Source organism: Schistocerca gregaria, chromosome 5 (assembly GCF_023897955.1).
Source record: "Schistocerca gregaria isolate iqSchGreg1 chromosome 5, iqSchGreg1.2, whole genome shotgun sequence".
NCBI classification, from domain to species: Eukaryota; Metazoa; Arthropoda; class Insecta; order Orthoptera; family Acrididae; genus Schistocerca; species Schistocerca gregaria.
The window spans coordinates 356,233,998-356,250,557 of record NC_064924.1 but is presented as its reverse complement, the minus strand read 5'-3'; positions in this window follow the sequence as shown (position 1 = coordinate 356,250,557).

Here is a 16,560-nt window from a genome sequence, read left to right as displayed (position 1 = left end):
GATCAAAGAGTAGATCACCTGTTGTTGGTGTGTCGCGAGCGTAATGGAGAAAGAGATGCCATAAGGAAGAGTATTACAGAAAATGAAGGCAGCTGGCCCTCGATACATCAGTTTTAGTAAAGCTATAGATGAACGAATTTAACAAATTTCAATGTTTAATAACGTTTCCCAGCACATGAATGACTGTGTTACTAAAAATGAAAAAAGACGGTGTTCCACCTGACAGCTTTATATCGATCATATAGATGTTTATTGTTGTGAATATAATTACAAGTATACTTTTTCTTATGTTCTACCTGGAAATGATATATCGGTCACACAGAAGTTTTCTATTGTGATTACGTTTCATTCATACTACTGTAACTCGTTGAAATTATACGTTTTCTATATGTTACATTGTACCTAACATGCAGTATTACAAAAAATGTAATAAAAGAAATATCGTGTGATGAAAGCTTTCCGTCGAGTAGACGGGTCGCCTGGTACAAGTTTATTCAGTTGGTGTCACTTCGGCGACTTGCGTGTCAGTGAAGACGAAATGATAATGAAGACAACACAACACCTAGTGATCGTGCGGAGAAAATCTTTCATCGAGCTGGGAATCGAACGCGGATCCCATGCAAGGTATTCTGCCATGCTGACCATTCAGCTATGGAGATGGACATTATTGTACGGAGCATAGGGATAAGTAACAAAAAAATATCCGAAACGTTGGATCAGAAACGTAAATCCCGCTCAACGCTAAGATCTTTATGACGTAGATCCTGATTTTATCAGTACAGGCAGATAATTGTTGTCTTTATAATGTTAAAATGCTTTGGGGGAAGTATTAGATAATAAGGAGCAAGGGCAAGTAAGGAGGAGTGGTTTCTTCAAAGCAATTTAGAAGTCGCTTAGCCATCATTTTGAGTAGATTAGCTCTAGTGATAACAGACTGTTAGTTTATCTTACAGATGGAGCCATCAGTGTTTGCTTCTGCCTGACAGGAACAGAATAGCACGCAGGAGACACACTCAGGAGATGCACTCAGAGAAGTGGTCAGATGCCAACGCAACTGTGCACGACATAGGCGGGTAAATAAATGACTGGAATTGCAATGTCTGTGACAGGTATAACAGCCACCAGAGCGTTGGTCGTGTTTAGCGTCCTTACCAGGCCTGGTATATACGGGGCATGAACTTCGTCAGTGATCGCTGTGATGGACACCGATTTGCAGAGTACTGGTTTGAGACAGCATTATTTTCCCATGATTAGATTTAGACAGGGCCTCCCTGTGGTTCTCCATTTGACCCATTGATGTAATCGTAAAGATTTAGATAGTTAGGACCCTAGGATGTTACAGTGGCGACATCGACTGCATGGGACTCTTCATCAAGGTGCTAGTCGACCACCACCAGGGGGATCACTGTATTGTGCACTGAGCACAACGCAACCCCTTTAGATCTGTGCCGGTTATTCCACAGCAAGTAATGGACTCTCAGTGTCATTCGACACTATTGGTCAGAGTATAGCAGCAACCGGACATGAGATCTGTCTCCAGTGTACGGGCTGCCATTAACGCCACAACACAGACTGCTGCATTTCGAGTGGCACCCTGACCAGAAAGCATCGATTGCTGATGAAAAGCATCGCATTGTGTTGAGTGACAAATCGTTGTTCTTGACTACCCCAGGTGGCAATTGTCGACGAATATATGGGCGACCCAGGGAACGGCCCGTTTCTTGCAGTGAGTTTTGGAGAGGCGCAGCGATGTTACTTCTGCAGTTATACTGTCGTAAACCATGTGGCATGTGATTGAAGGAACTGAGATGTCCCAAGGATAAGTCATGGCCATCCTGTGTCCTCATGCTTTGTTATCATGGTACCATTATTCTACACGACAATGCTCTTCCACACATGGCAAGTGTCCCCGTAGACTGTCTGTATGATACTGTCCGATCTCAAATCCCAAATTTCTCCAACAGAATATTTTTGGGGCCAGATAAGACCTCAACTCTGTTCCAGTGCCAGTAGTTAGAATATAAAGGACCATTCTAAGATTTGTGGGCTGCTTTGCTCAAAGTGAGCATGTAAAACATTAGTGACAGCTTTTCGGTGCATACATTCAGAGAGAAGGGAGCCCGTACTACCAAGTCCTTTGTAAATTTGATACAATTTTGTAATCACTGAAATGACATCACGTACCTTCCCAACAACTGAAGTATTACTTCGTCTCCTCCTCCTTTTCTAGAAACTTCACTTTTTACCTCAGGTAGTGTATAACATGACTCGATCCGACAGACCTGAAGACTCTCCTTCGTGATGGGAATGACGCAACACGATGTGTGAATGAATGAATGTATCTGGAAAGGGTAAACGTTACTATCCAATGCAATTTCGTAATAAAGGATATATGAAAGTGGGTCTAAATACAGGTTATTACTGAAAACGAAAATTTGTTTGTGACTGAAAAGTTTGCCTTACTAAATACTACTAGTTTACACTGACGACACTGAAAGACTGACTCCATAAATTTTTGAGTACATTAGCTAGGAGATGACAAAACAAAGAAACATACTGCAGGAAATCAGTAATAAGAAGTTATGACTGAAACGAAAAAAAATGTGAGCATAGTACGTGGCAACAAATACGGACCAATGCAGTTCTTTTTTGGATTAATTAAGAATTAAAAATCAGGCGGAGAATTCTTTGATGGTGGAAGGTTCATATAAGGGAACGTGCAACAACGACATGAACGCACAGTGTGTATGAACGTACTGCAGAGAATTGGTGGAGACGTCTATCCTGCAGTGGGTGCGACATAGTCGTATCTACTCCGTTTATGAAAACTCTAGATAACAGAATATCGCTTTCCTGCCAAATTTTCACCCATTCGTATCCCATTCATATATGTGAGCGCATTAACTCACTGCTCCGGGTTCGGCAAGGCGCCCCGTCACTGCATCACTGGCACCTGGCGGATTAATGTCAACGGCACGTGGGTTAGTCCACACTATTGTCGATGTCGTTTCCCCATAATTTCCCACACCTGTTTGATGAATACCGAGATAGTACACATGTCCCGCTATAGTCACATGATTTTTTAAATCAGTTTAGAAGCGTTGATACACTTACTCTATAAATGGGTGCATGAACGCCATTCTACGGAGAAGGTGGAGGGGGGGGGGCGAGATTGATGGGGGTCACACTCACTAACATTTCCAAATCCAAATTAATATGCCGATCCGTGAAATTACCGGATAAGGTCCGGAAAAAGGAGAAGTTCGCTAGAAACTTTTCATTTTGAAATGCTGAATGCAGGATTTATGAAAAGGCACGTTGTATTAAAAGATAATTACGGTTACCCATTTCATTCTTAGACATAACAACAAGACCCAGGCCGCATTACGTATCCATTCCTTCACTTCATTACTTGGTCGATTCCGTACTATAAAAAAATCTAAGAGACGATATAACTTCGAACTAGCCACATAGTTACCTCGTAGACACATTTGCAGTATACTGTGTTGACTAGCATTAAATAGATTTCGACGTAGCACCAAAACGGGCCCAGATGAATGTCCTCGACGGCACATGTGGTATAGCTGTAGGGCCATGTGATGTGTTTCGGTGTAAAGCATTTAGAAGCATTACATAGTGAGCCGTGTCGGCTGGTATTGATCATGGTATGCAGATAGAGCCTGTGGTTCGTTATTCCTCTTTTCGCCTGGTGTCAATCTTGCGCCGCCTCTTCCGGGATGAAACATTTGCGAGGCGGGCGAGCGATGAACGGACAGTCATCTGGGACGAGGAGAAAGAAAGTCGGTGTTCTCACGCGTCGGTTGTCGAGGTCTTGAGTGATTCGCTCTGAGGGAACCATTGCCACGGGAACGACTTTGGTTATGATGTCCTGGTTCCGGTGCGTTGAAGCGGCACCTCTATCCTGTTGTCGAGCCGTGTTTTGTCATCTAGTTTGGCGGCATTAGCTGACTCCGTTGTTACTGCCCTCCCCTATGTGATTCTTCCAAGAGTCGTGAATTTATGGTTTCCGGGAAGTTTGGATCTGCCATTAGTGTGGTGTGTTTGAGCCTGCCACCTCAGGGTTCGCTGAGCGCCAGGTTTTGCTTCCTTGAAAAGTAACTTAAATGTGATCTCCTAGTGTAACGATGGTGGCGATATTTCCTTACTGTTTGGTTTTAAGATACCTCCGGTAGCGGGGCTAATTTAGCCGTGGCCAACCTTCTCCCTTAATAGTGGTTCTCCATGCCAAATGATGCCTCACCTCTGTGCTAGTGGTGCGAATGTGACGGAGGTCACAGGAGCTACTCGTGCCGTCACGAATATTTATGACTAAAGTGCTCTTTTAATTCCAGAATGAGATTTTCACTGTGCAGTGGAGTGTACGCTGATATGAAACTTCCTGGCAGATTAAAACTGTGTGCCGGACCGAGACTCGAACTCGGGACCTTTGCTTTCGCTGGCAAGTGCTCTACCAACTGAGCTACCCAAGCACGACTCATGCCCCGTCCTCACAGCTTTACTTCTGCCAGTACCTCGTCTCCTACCTTCCAATTATATTTTATATTCTGATCTACTAGTACACCGCGTGCTCTGTCAGAGAACTACGGGATTTTCTATGTTGAAAGGCGAGATTCTTTACCTGATTGTTGAACCGCGAATGGGTAGTGCGGGCCGTCTTGTACTGGTATATGGCCGTTATAGTTTTAACAGAACCTGTATTTCAACATGGAACGGAAGTTCAAAGCATGTTTGTCGGGCGTGAGGTCGGTCGCTTGACGGCGCGTTCGGCTCGCCCTTGCCCGTTGTCGGCGCGCCATAAGGCACTGAGGCTTGCACTAGGGCGTATCGCTTCTGGTCGGGAGCGCCGCGGCAGTCCTCACAAGGGGAAGTGACGTCTCTCATAGCCTCTCCTTCCCAAGTGGCTCTTTCCGCCTTCCCGTGGTGCCAGACGTTAAGCTCGGCGTTCTGCCTTTCGACAAAAGGGAGAGCTGCGACCCAACCCGATCCGTAAGCGAAGGGTGCGTGGCAAAGGGGGAGCTGTGTCGAGGGACCGAACAACAGTCCCTTTCTGTTCGCAGGGCACAGATCAGCAGGTGCTCTGCATGCCGGCGACCTCGTTTGTCGGCGTGGGATCGCGGCGCGAGTCGGCAAGGGTGCTTCGCCGCGCCAATGGGTAACCGGGGCGTGTTCTGCAAAAACCCAGGAGGTGGTGACATCGCCTGGGCTAGGTTAGATGGGGCCAGACCGCTGAATGACTTGGTGACCGGTCCACCACCATAGTTGGAGTGGGTCCTTGCCCGAGAGGTGGAAGCTCGGGAGAGTAAGCGGCGAAGGACGATGGGTGCATCCGCCTCTCCGGAGTGCGGGGTGCACTTGCCAAGGAGCGTCGGGCGGAATCGTCGACGATGCGGCCATCGATGGGGACCAGTGCGCTGGCGACGGCGCGCTGAACCCAGCAGTTCGAGAGAGCCCTTGGCCTAGGGGCGAGGTCGGTGGGCGAGCTGCAGTACTCCCCCCCCCCCCCCTTTCCTCCGCCAGAGGAGTCGGTCCGGGGCAAGATATGGGCTCCCATCCATCTCTTTTTATCACTCGTTACAATCATGGCGTCTAATGGTACGAGTGATTCGAGTGCGCTTTCGAGGGCTTCTTTTGCGCCTGATCCCTCTCCACAGGACGAGGTGGGACAGACAGAGAAGGATGATACGGTGATCAAAAGACATGCTAAAATTACTTTGCTCTTGAAGCAAAGTATTAAAAACGGCAAAATAAGTCAAGCGGCATTATCTCAAATCAAAAATGAAATGGCTGCATGGGCTATTCACCACGAAAAACTGGAAGGCCGCGTGGAGTAGTTGTAAAGAGAGAATACCAGATTGCGGAAACAACAACCAACTAAGACCTGGGCGGCTGTGGCTACTCAAGCGTCCACTAAGCTGAGTAACACGAAAGACACTAGGTGACAGGGTGGCCAAAAGGCAAGACACGGCAGTCTTTCTCAAGAGCTTGCCAGGGCAGGAGACAAGTGTTAAAAGAATACAAGAAGTCCTAACGACTGCAATTGACCCTGTCAAGGATAAAATTAAAATAAAAAGAGTTAAACCAAGTCGGAACTCAGTAATTGTTGAAGTAACATCTGAGGAAGATAGGGATAAATTGTTAAAAAAACCAAAACTAAATGCAGTTGTCAAATGTGAGCCACCAAAGAAAAGACACCCGTTAGGCATATTGTATGATGTTCCTACAGTAACGACGAATGAAGAATTGTGTGAAACAGTAAGAAAAGAAGATTTCGAGGTAATGAATATGAATGACTTCAAAAATTGGTTTAAGCTGAGATTCAAGACGAGTCCTCGTTGCCGAGGTCTCCGCATCAATGTGGAAAAAGTCACAGCCATGGGCAGAATGTACGTGGGCTTCCACACAATTAATACGAGAGACTATATCGTGGTACCTCGTTGTCATAACTGCGGCGACTTGGACCTCAATTTGAGGCACTGCACCAGGGGATTGCCTGCTCCAAGTGTGGTGAGAGTGGTCATACTCAAAAGGACTGTAAGGCCACAGGAGTCTGCATTCCCTGCAAAAGTCGTGGCAAAAAGTCTTGTGGAGTCACAGGACGGAACTGCCCTACCTACAGAATGCTCGAGCAAATATTGATTTTGAGAATTGATTATGGCTGAAAGCGGCGTACCGAGCAGGATGCCAAAGCGTAAATACCCGAGCAAAAGGGGAAGGGATGTTATGAGGGCAAGCAAATTTAGGGAATTCCTGAAGTCGCTTTCGAGCGCTGAAAAAACAACAGACGACAAATCCATAAAAATGGAGTTCCTCGCAAAGGAAATTGGTACCCAAAAAGAGTTTCCCTTGGTGGTCAGAGCACCCTCCTCTCTAAGCGGGGATACGACGCCGATTAAAGATCCAAAACGGCAGTGGTGGTCTCGCGGTTCTAGGCGCGCAGTCCGGAACCGTGCGACTGCTACGATCGCAGGTTCGAATCCTGCCTCGGGCATGGATGTGTGTGATGTCATTAGGTTAGTTAGGTTTAAGTAGTTGTAAGTTCTAGGGGACTGATGACCACTGTGGCTGAGTCCCATAGTGCTCAGAGCCATTTGAACCATTTGGACCAAAACGTCAAGGGCATCCTTTGGTGGCGGCAGATAAAGCTGTACTTCAACCATTACAAGAAAATACAGTAACAAGCTCCACTACAAATTCCGTCATACGGGACACCCCAGTAGTTAGGTTGCCACCTGTCGATCCGGTGAGGGTGTACCCGAATCTCGAGTACACCATGCAGCTGACTAGGCTGGAGCAGCCGGCTACCCTGACCACTGCTTTACGACATATGGTCCGCGTAGGACATGAGAACGGACGAAGGGTAACCTTCTCGGTGATGGAGGCTGTAGACAGAATACAGCTTAAGTCGGTGAACCTCCCCACTGACTTCGGAGTACTGAGACGCCTACTTAAAAAAGTTTTCGAAAGACGAGGATAAAAATATGATATAGACGAAATCTATCAACAATCAGTTATGGCAAATGGATGACTTACATATGACTGGAACAAAACCTGTCCGAACGACAATATACACACCTATTTTCCATGACGGCCAAAATAACAATCGGACAATTCAGTACTCGTAACAGTCGACTGGTGATGCAGGAGCACCGTAAGGAAGTGGCGGAGAGGAGACTGGGTATACTCTCCTTGCAGGAGCCGTACTCTCTGGCTGGAAACGTTGCGTTCACCGTTGCAACATGGCAAACCGTCAGTAGTAGGGATACACCAAAAGCGGCTATTTTAGTAACCAATAGTGCATTGTGTGTAACAGCCTTATCTCAACACTTCAACAGTCACTGCAACGTCGTGGAGATGCAATCCCCTGCTAGAATCGTAATTCTCATCAGTATGTACTTCCAATGTGGAGACAGTATTGAGCACCACTTAGAACATCTAATGAGAGTAGCCACGGCGTTGCGGGTACGGAAAATAATCATAACTGCTGACATGAATGCAAAATCCCCCCTGTGGTACAGTGGCACAAGGGACGAAAATGGTGGAAAAGGGTACGAGATGATTATGGCTCTCCAACTTGTGGTGGCAAATACGCTGGGCAATCCTTCCGCCTACGCGGCGGGAGGGGGGCAGGGTACAAACACTGACGTGACGCTGGTCACACCGAATGCGGCTAACATGCTGCAAGATTGGAAACTGGTAGACAATGCCACCATCAGCGATCATAATCTACTCACTATTATCCTAGGACACAGAGAGTGCCACTGGACCGTGGGGTGGGAGGTGCAAATGAACTTTAGAAAAACAGAATGGGAGCTCCTAGCTAGAGAGTGCTACGTTCCTCCATTACCAGAAGGTGACGCACAACACGACCTTAACGTAGACAACAGGGTCGAGGAGCTGGTGTGTGCAGTAACAAGGGCGATCAAAGCGGCCATACCAACCAGGAGGAGGGCCATGGCGGCCTCACCGTCACCATGGTCAGCTGAACCACAGGAATTGCGGCAGTCTGTCAGAAGATTGAGGAATCAATACCAGCGCATTGTCGTCTGGTGGGAGAGGCCAAGATGGCTGTTTGCTATACCGGGAGGCAAAAGAAAACTTCAATAAAGAGCTACAAAAGACTAGGATGAAAAGCTGGAAAACGTTCGTAACGAAGTACTGGCCCTTGACCCTTGGTGAGTGCCCTATAAGTTATTAAGGGAGAAGATCCGTTCCCCAATGATGTTATCAATGATCAGGCAGGAAAGTGATGAGGCACTCCTCCGGTACCTGCTGCCTAATGATGATAGGAATGATGATACTGAACAATAGCAACAGCTACGAGATGAAGACCTTGCCAGGTACGAAAATGATGGAGCGGTCCTCCCCTTGTCTGAGGAGGAGGTTGCCGCTCTCATCAAGTCACTAAAAAGAGGGCATTGTGGCGGATGTGGTGCAGTTCTAGCCCCACAACTAGTTGAGCCACTTACACATCTTTTCAATGAATGCCTGAGGAAGGGCAGATTTCCGAAGATCTGGAAAGTTGCTAATGTAGTAATTATTAAGAAAGGCCCTGAGAAAGACCCTGTCGAGGCCAAATCCTACAGACCCATCGGTCTGTTGGATGGTCTCGGCAAACTTCTGGAGAAACTACTAGCTGACAGACTGATCGCTCACTGCTTGCTGCATGGGATGAGAAACAGGCAATTCGGTTTCAGGCCTGGGCGATCGGCATCTGATGCAATCGCCTGGGCGGTCGAAGTCTGCGGCTCAGCCCCGTGTAAGTATGTTGTTGGCTTCATGATGGACATCAGTGGCTCCTTTGACAACCTGTGATGGTCTTAGCTCTTCTCCTTCCTCTGGGAGAAAGAGTGTCCAGGACTGCTATATGGCTGTCTGAAGAGCTATAGTGAGGATGAGGAAGTCTGGCTATCATACCCTAGCGGGAACGTCGGAAAACCTATTACCAAAGGATGCCCCCAGGGCTCTGTGTTGGGTCCCATTTTCTGGGACATCCACATGGAGCCACTTATGGACAGCTTGCAACAGAGCGAATAGGTGCTAGAGGTGATAGCCTGCGTTGATGACATCCTCCTATTGGTCGGCGGCCGAAGTCTCGAGGATATGGAACCTAAGATAGAGAGAGCAATGGGAAAATTACAACTGTGGTGCTGTAATACTAAGATGACCATTTCACCTACTAAATCAACTTACCTCTTACTTAAAGGACAGCTGGTTAGAAATCCAACCGTGACAATCGAGGGCATGCAAGTTCTTCAGAGACGGGAGACACGCTACTTGGGAATCATCATCGACGAAAGGTGGAATTTCGGAATGCACATTGAAATTGTAACCCAGAATGCATTACATGTACTAAATTACCTCACAAGGGTGGTGCCCGCCGTGACAGTGAGAAGGGTACAGACGAACATGTTATCTGTGGAGGCTAATGGAACATCCCCAGTGGGAGCCCTGTTAGTCATAATGGGGCTCTGTCCTCTGGACATAAAAATAAGAGAGCAGGCTGCATGGTACTGGGCTAAGAAAGACAACATTACAAAAATAGAAGAAATTATGGGAGCACCTGTTAGGGATAAGGGTCAGATAAGGGGGAGGGGTGAAGATTTATGGTATAAGTTATGGGAGATGGACGAAACTGGCAGAAGAACATTTTAGTTCCTATCAAATGTAAGGGAATGAAAGGGAATGAATTATTTTGAGCCGACTCGGGGATTGTTCCACTTCCTCACTGGTCATGGCCGCTATCGAACGTATCTACGTCGGTTTGGGAAGAGGGCGACGCCCACGTATGACTGTGGCGCATAAGAGGGTGCTCCTGACCATGTGGTTTACGGGTGCCCCCTTTTCGATGATGTAGCAGTCGCACTACAACAACTGCCGAGTAACAATACTTACGACCTACTGTGACAAGAAGAGACCGTCCAAACCCTGAATACATTAGCCAACGAGCAATCACGAAAAATACTGACAATATTCTTGAGAGTGACTAGTTGTTAATCACCAATCGCGTCCTGCACTCCGATCCCGTACCGCCTGTTCGTGGATAGGTCGACTAAACAGATGGAATCCGCCACGTGCAGGGCTAGGGGGACTGGGGTGATCTATTTCACGGACTTGACGTATGCACCGATTATGACGTACATTAGGTAGCAGTTTTAGTAGAATAGAATAGGATAGTAGATTAGGAACCTGCAGCGACAATAAACTCCTTGCCTGCCTTGTGCCAGGGGCATGCTCATAGGGTTTAACTCTATGAGCCAGGCACCCAAGTAGGATTTATACTAGCACTGGCACACATGTAACGCTATAGGCAGTTAACACAAATGATCGGTAGTTATTAGAAAGTAATGCAAACACTAGATATAGTCTGCTCAGTAACCCATGTAATACTGTCTGTAGTCTTGCAAATTTAATATGTAGCAGCTGGAATTATAATAACATTGTAGAATGTTAAGACCCACTAATCACTAAGGTGGTGGGTTATTCTTGTATAATTATTATGAATGGAAATTTAAAAAAATTTAAAATCTAATTGAACTACGTTTGTAGCTTGGTTAGATTAATATACTTCTTTTTGGTTCTTGCCAGTGTTGAAATGTACTCTTCTTGAAATTCTTAGTTTAGTCGGTTCATCGCCGTTTGTCGGCTGTTGTACCTTATTCTGGACTGCTTGTTCAGGCAGCTGTTTGCTTAAAGTGTGCTATCGTAGTAATTGACCTGAATGTTGTTTCAAGGCCTTTTCTACGTGCAGCCAGTTGTAGCCTGATTGGTCAGCTACTGTTTCTCCAGTCTACAGGTGCAACTGGCTCGGCCTGACAAGGAGGAACGCACCAGCGGCACGATATCACTAGCCAGCATTTTTGTGTGAAGCACAGCGACTGCTGCTTAACTTAAGTCTTCTCTTCACCGGTTCGCGTGGGCCTAAATCCTTTCAGAGTTGGCTTATTTTTACATTTTGGTATGGATACCTTCTGGTGGCGTGCCCTTTCTTATGTAAAGTCAGCTGGACCATTTGCTCCATTGTATTCGCTTTATTCTATCATCTCTCTCAGTCTTATACATTGGTCTGTAATTTAAAATCACTCTGTTAGCTCCGGACATTTAAATTTGTTTACATATTTTTACTAAGTTCGTACTAGTCGTTGTTACATTTCGCTTTTTGTAAAACCTTGCCTTAAGTTTGTCAGGTCTCACAAAGGACTGGGATGAAATTTGGTTTGTAATTCAAAACCATTCTGTTGGCTTGGGACTTTTAAATTTGACTAAACATTTCACTTATTACCAAATTTCTGCTAGTCGTTGTTACATTTGATATTCAAAAGTTTGGTTTCAATTTTTCAGGTCTCTTAAAGGACAGTGTTCAGTCTTCGTTCTGTAATCTAAAACTATTGCATTGCCTGAAACATTTAAAATACCGCATTTGTTTAAATATTTTGCTATCGTTAACTTGATTAGGCCGTTATGCTGCCCTGATTTAAACATTCTACTCACTGTTTTAAGAACTGCTGATTTCTAAAACATTATTTAATTGTTTTTACTAATGATGCTTTTTGAAAAAATTATTTAATAAATGTAAATCACTTGCCAAATAATGAACGATTTCATACCCATGGGCCATTCGTGTTAACCTGCCGTTCTGGAGTTCACATATTGTTTGTGAAGCCATTAAATTTTGTAAAAATACAGTTAAGCACTCCTAATAAAACCGGGTCTCAAGGAACAGAATCATCACATCTCGTCATGCTCGACGTCGTTAGAATCGCCTCGTCCTGTAATCATAGTTTTGTAAAGCCTCGCCTCCAGTTTTGTAAAGGTCTCGTCGCTACTGCTTTGGAGGCCAAGTTGCCACTGTTGTTACGGTAGGCCGAGTCTGCGAGTTTGTGAAACGGCTTCCAGTGTAGTACACCACTAAGAGAATTTTAACTCACCACTATTACACAGGTATGCCCCTGGGTCAGATAACAGGTTAGGAGAATGAGGATTCTACTGCATTTCAAAAAATTTGTAACTAAGTCACACATATGAATTATTTAGGTTTACTTATCTTCGTGACTTAATGAATAACAATGTCCACAACATTACATGTAAAATAACACAAAAAGACCGTCAATGGCTAAGTGCTAAACTTTACAGTACACAGCAAATGCAGTTTACAACAACTGTCTGTTCACTTTCGAGGGTTCACTAAACAACGTTCCATTTCTATGTCAGTCCTGGACGATGATCTATGATTAAGTGGGCGAGAGCTGCTTTTCTATCTACCGAGTAGACTTGTAACCGTTGTCATCCGGTCATTGGCGGATTGTACTCCACCGGCCACTGACAGAGGTGAAGTCGATGTCCTCATCCTCATTGGAGCCAGTGGCGCTGGTGGAACTCTCACAAGTGGCGAGTCTCTGTGGCAGTGGCCCAGCTCACATCTTTGCGCCTGTAGGGCTCTTTCACTGACTATGTATTGTTCGGACGACACAGCGCATAGTCTTATTATTTGTATTAGTGTAACATTTGTGCATTTGATTCCTTACATTCATTTACAAACTTAATAAAGGTGGTTCAACGCATCCACATTTAAACCGCGACAAGCACTTCGCCAGCGGACGTGATCTTCTACATAAGATATAACAGTGGTGCCAGAGGACGTTTCTTGATGCTGTTGGCAGTGGCAGAATCCACACATTCTCCTTTGCTAAGTAGCACCTACTTAGCAAAGAAGAATCTGTCTGGAGGCCGCCACTGCCAACTATTGATTTTGACAGTCATCTGCGAACATTTTGTAAAGCATGTATCGCTATTTTGATATTTCTGATGAGCTCGGGCACCTACTGTGCATATATGTCGAGACTCAAATAATTAATTCTGTTGAATTTAAATTGTTAATATTGTATTTTCTTTTGTGTATTTTCTGTTCAATGAGAAATATGAATCAATTTTTTGTAGCCTCAGTAGGACATGCTTGCGAATGAATTAGCTGGTTAGAAACTAGTCGGTAAACATATGTACTGCAACTGTGATACCTTGTTAATAACACTTAATGAATCATTGAAAAGGGCGCTGCTATAAACAATGTACACTACTGGAAATGGAAAAAAGAACACATTGACACCCGTGTGTCAGACCCACCATACTTGCTCCGGACACTGCGAGAGGGCTGTACAAGCAATGATCACACGCACGGCACAGCGGACACACGAGGAACCGCGGTGTTGGCCGTCGAATGGCGCTAGCTGCGCAGCATTTGTGCACCGCCGCCGTCAGTGTCAGCCAGATTGCCGTGGCACACGTAACTCCATCGCAGTTTTTAACACTGGTAGCATGCCGCGACAGCCTGGACGTGAACCGTATGTGCAGTTGACGGACTTTGAGCGAGGGCGTATAGTGGGCATGCGGGAAGCCGGGTGGACGTACCGCCGAATTGCTCAACACGCGGGGCGTCAGGTCTCCACAGTACACCGATGTTGTCGCCAGTGGTCGGCGGAAGGTGCACGTGCCCGTCGACCTGGGACCGGACCGCAGCGACGCACGGATGCACGCCAAGACCGTAGGATCCTACGCAGTGCCGTAGGGGACCGCACCGCCACTTCCCAGCAAATTAAGGACACTGTTGTTCCTGGGGTACCGGCGAGGACCATTCGCAACCGTCTCCATGAAGCTGGGCTACGGTCCCGCACACCGTTAGGCCGTCTTCCGCTCACGCCCCAACACCGTGCAGCCCGCCTCCAGTGGTGTCGCGACAGGCGTGAATGGAGGGACGAATGGAGACGTGTCGTCTTCAGCGATGAGAGTCGCTTCTGCCTTGGTGCCAATGATGGTCGTATGCGTGTTTGGCGCCGTGCAGGTGAGCGCGACAATCAGGACTGCATACGACCGAGGCACACAGGGCCAACACCCGGCATCATGGTGAGGGGAGCGATCTCCTACACTGGCCGTACACCTCTGGTGATCGTCGAGGGGACACTGAATAGTGCACGGTACATCCAAACCGTCATCGAACCCATCGTTCTACCATTCCTAGACCGGCAAGGGAACTTGCTGTTCCAACAGGACAATGCACGTCCGCATATATCCCGTGCCACCCAACGTGCTCTAGAAGGTGTAAGTCAACTACCCTGGCCAGCAAGATCTCCGGATCTGTCCCCCATTGAGCATGTTTGCGACTGGATGAAGCGTCGTCTCACGCGGTCTGCACGTGCAGCGCGAACGCTGGTCCAACTGAGGCGCCAGGTGGAAATGGCATGGCAAGCCGTTCCACAGGACTACATCCAGCATCTCTACGATCGTCTCCATGGGAGAATAGCAGCCTGCATTGCTGCGAAAGGTGGATGTACACTGTACTAGTGCCGACATTGTGCATGCTCTGTTGCCTGTGTCTATGTGCCTGTGGTTCTGTCAGTGTGATCATGTGATGTATCTGACCCCAGGAATGTGTCAATAAAGTTTCCCCTTCCTGGGACAATGAATTCACGGTGTTCTTATTTAAATTTCCAGGAGTGTATATAAAGATGAGTATATTTTTATGGTCACCAGAAAAGACAGATAATTAAATATGTAATGCCGAGAAATGTAATACAGTGCTTAAACGCTATACCCTGAAGGAGATAGTGAGTTTGATTTTTCGTTTTGCTTAACTTTCTTTTCTATTGTAACCACATACGGACAAACAAAAAATACAAATCACTCATTCTCTTGATCTCACGTAATGAGTTCTGCCTCGCTCTGAATTCTCAGTTGAAAAATGTGAGTTATTTGTTGCGTAACAAATAGCGGCAGTGATGGCTGCGTGCACTAAGAGCGCAGCCTTCCTGTTGCGCTGATAACGTAATCCCGCACCGCGGCGCGCCGCAAGATGGACGGCCTCATTTCCGCTGCCGTTTGGCTGCGTGACCACTCTCCTCCACCCCACCTCTCTCCTCCCCCTTCGCCCCCTCCCCATCCATCTAACCCACCCACTACAGAAGCGGCAAAAGTCCCGGGAGACACCTGGGGATATTTACGAGCTCCCTCGCGGCTGAACAGTGCTGCGCAGATTTCGGAACGGACCATCTACGGGACCCAGTCCTGTGGGATTCTGCCACGAGGGCAGCGTTAAGGGACATGGTAGTTGAGCGCCGGTAACGTGGCGGTAGGGCACGCCACTATGGCCAATGAGATCAAAGCTTGATCAGTCGTTGCTCTACATCAGCACCAAGAGGCCTATATTCCTCCAAAATCTATAGCGATAACAATTTACATCAAAATTTACAGGTTTTAGTTTGAAACAATCCAGAAAGTTTAAACATAATTCAGAGCACAAACTCCCCGTTTTAACGAACGTTATTTACTGTTTCATTAAATTCCTCCTATCAAAACTAGCGACCCACAACGGCTTTGCAAGGGGAACACTAAGTTTTCTACGGCTGAGAAGCATGAACTACACAGCTAACAATCAAAAGAGCCTCCTTATCGATCGGAACAGCAAGAACAACTGAAAATTTTAGAGACGTTACCAACGTAGAACTATAGGCGGCTGGTTGCCTTACAGTGCGAGAGTCTACATTTACATCTACATGATTACTCTGCAATTCACATCTATGTGCTTGGCAGAGGGTTCATAGAACCACAAGCATACTACGTCTCTACCATTGCACTCCCGAACAGCGCGCGGGAAAAACTAACACCTAAACCTTTCTGTTCGAACTCTGATTTCTCTTATATTATTTTGATGATCGTTCCTACCTATGTGACTGAAATTTTGTAAATAGATCTGGCCGCGACGAAAAACGTCTTTGCTTTAATGACTTCCATCTCAACTCGCGTATCATATCTGCCACACTCTCTCCCCTATTACGTGATAATACAAAACGAGCTGCCATTTTTTGCACCCTTTCTATGTCCTCCGTCAATCCCACCTCGTATGGATACCACACCATGCAGCAATATTCTAACAGAGGACGATCGAGTGTAGTGTAAGCTGTCTCTTTAGTGGACTTGTTGCATCTTCAAAGTGTCCTGCCAATGAAACGCAACCTTTGGCTCGCCTTCCCTACAATATTGTCTATGGGGTCT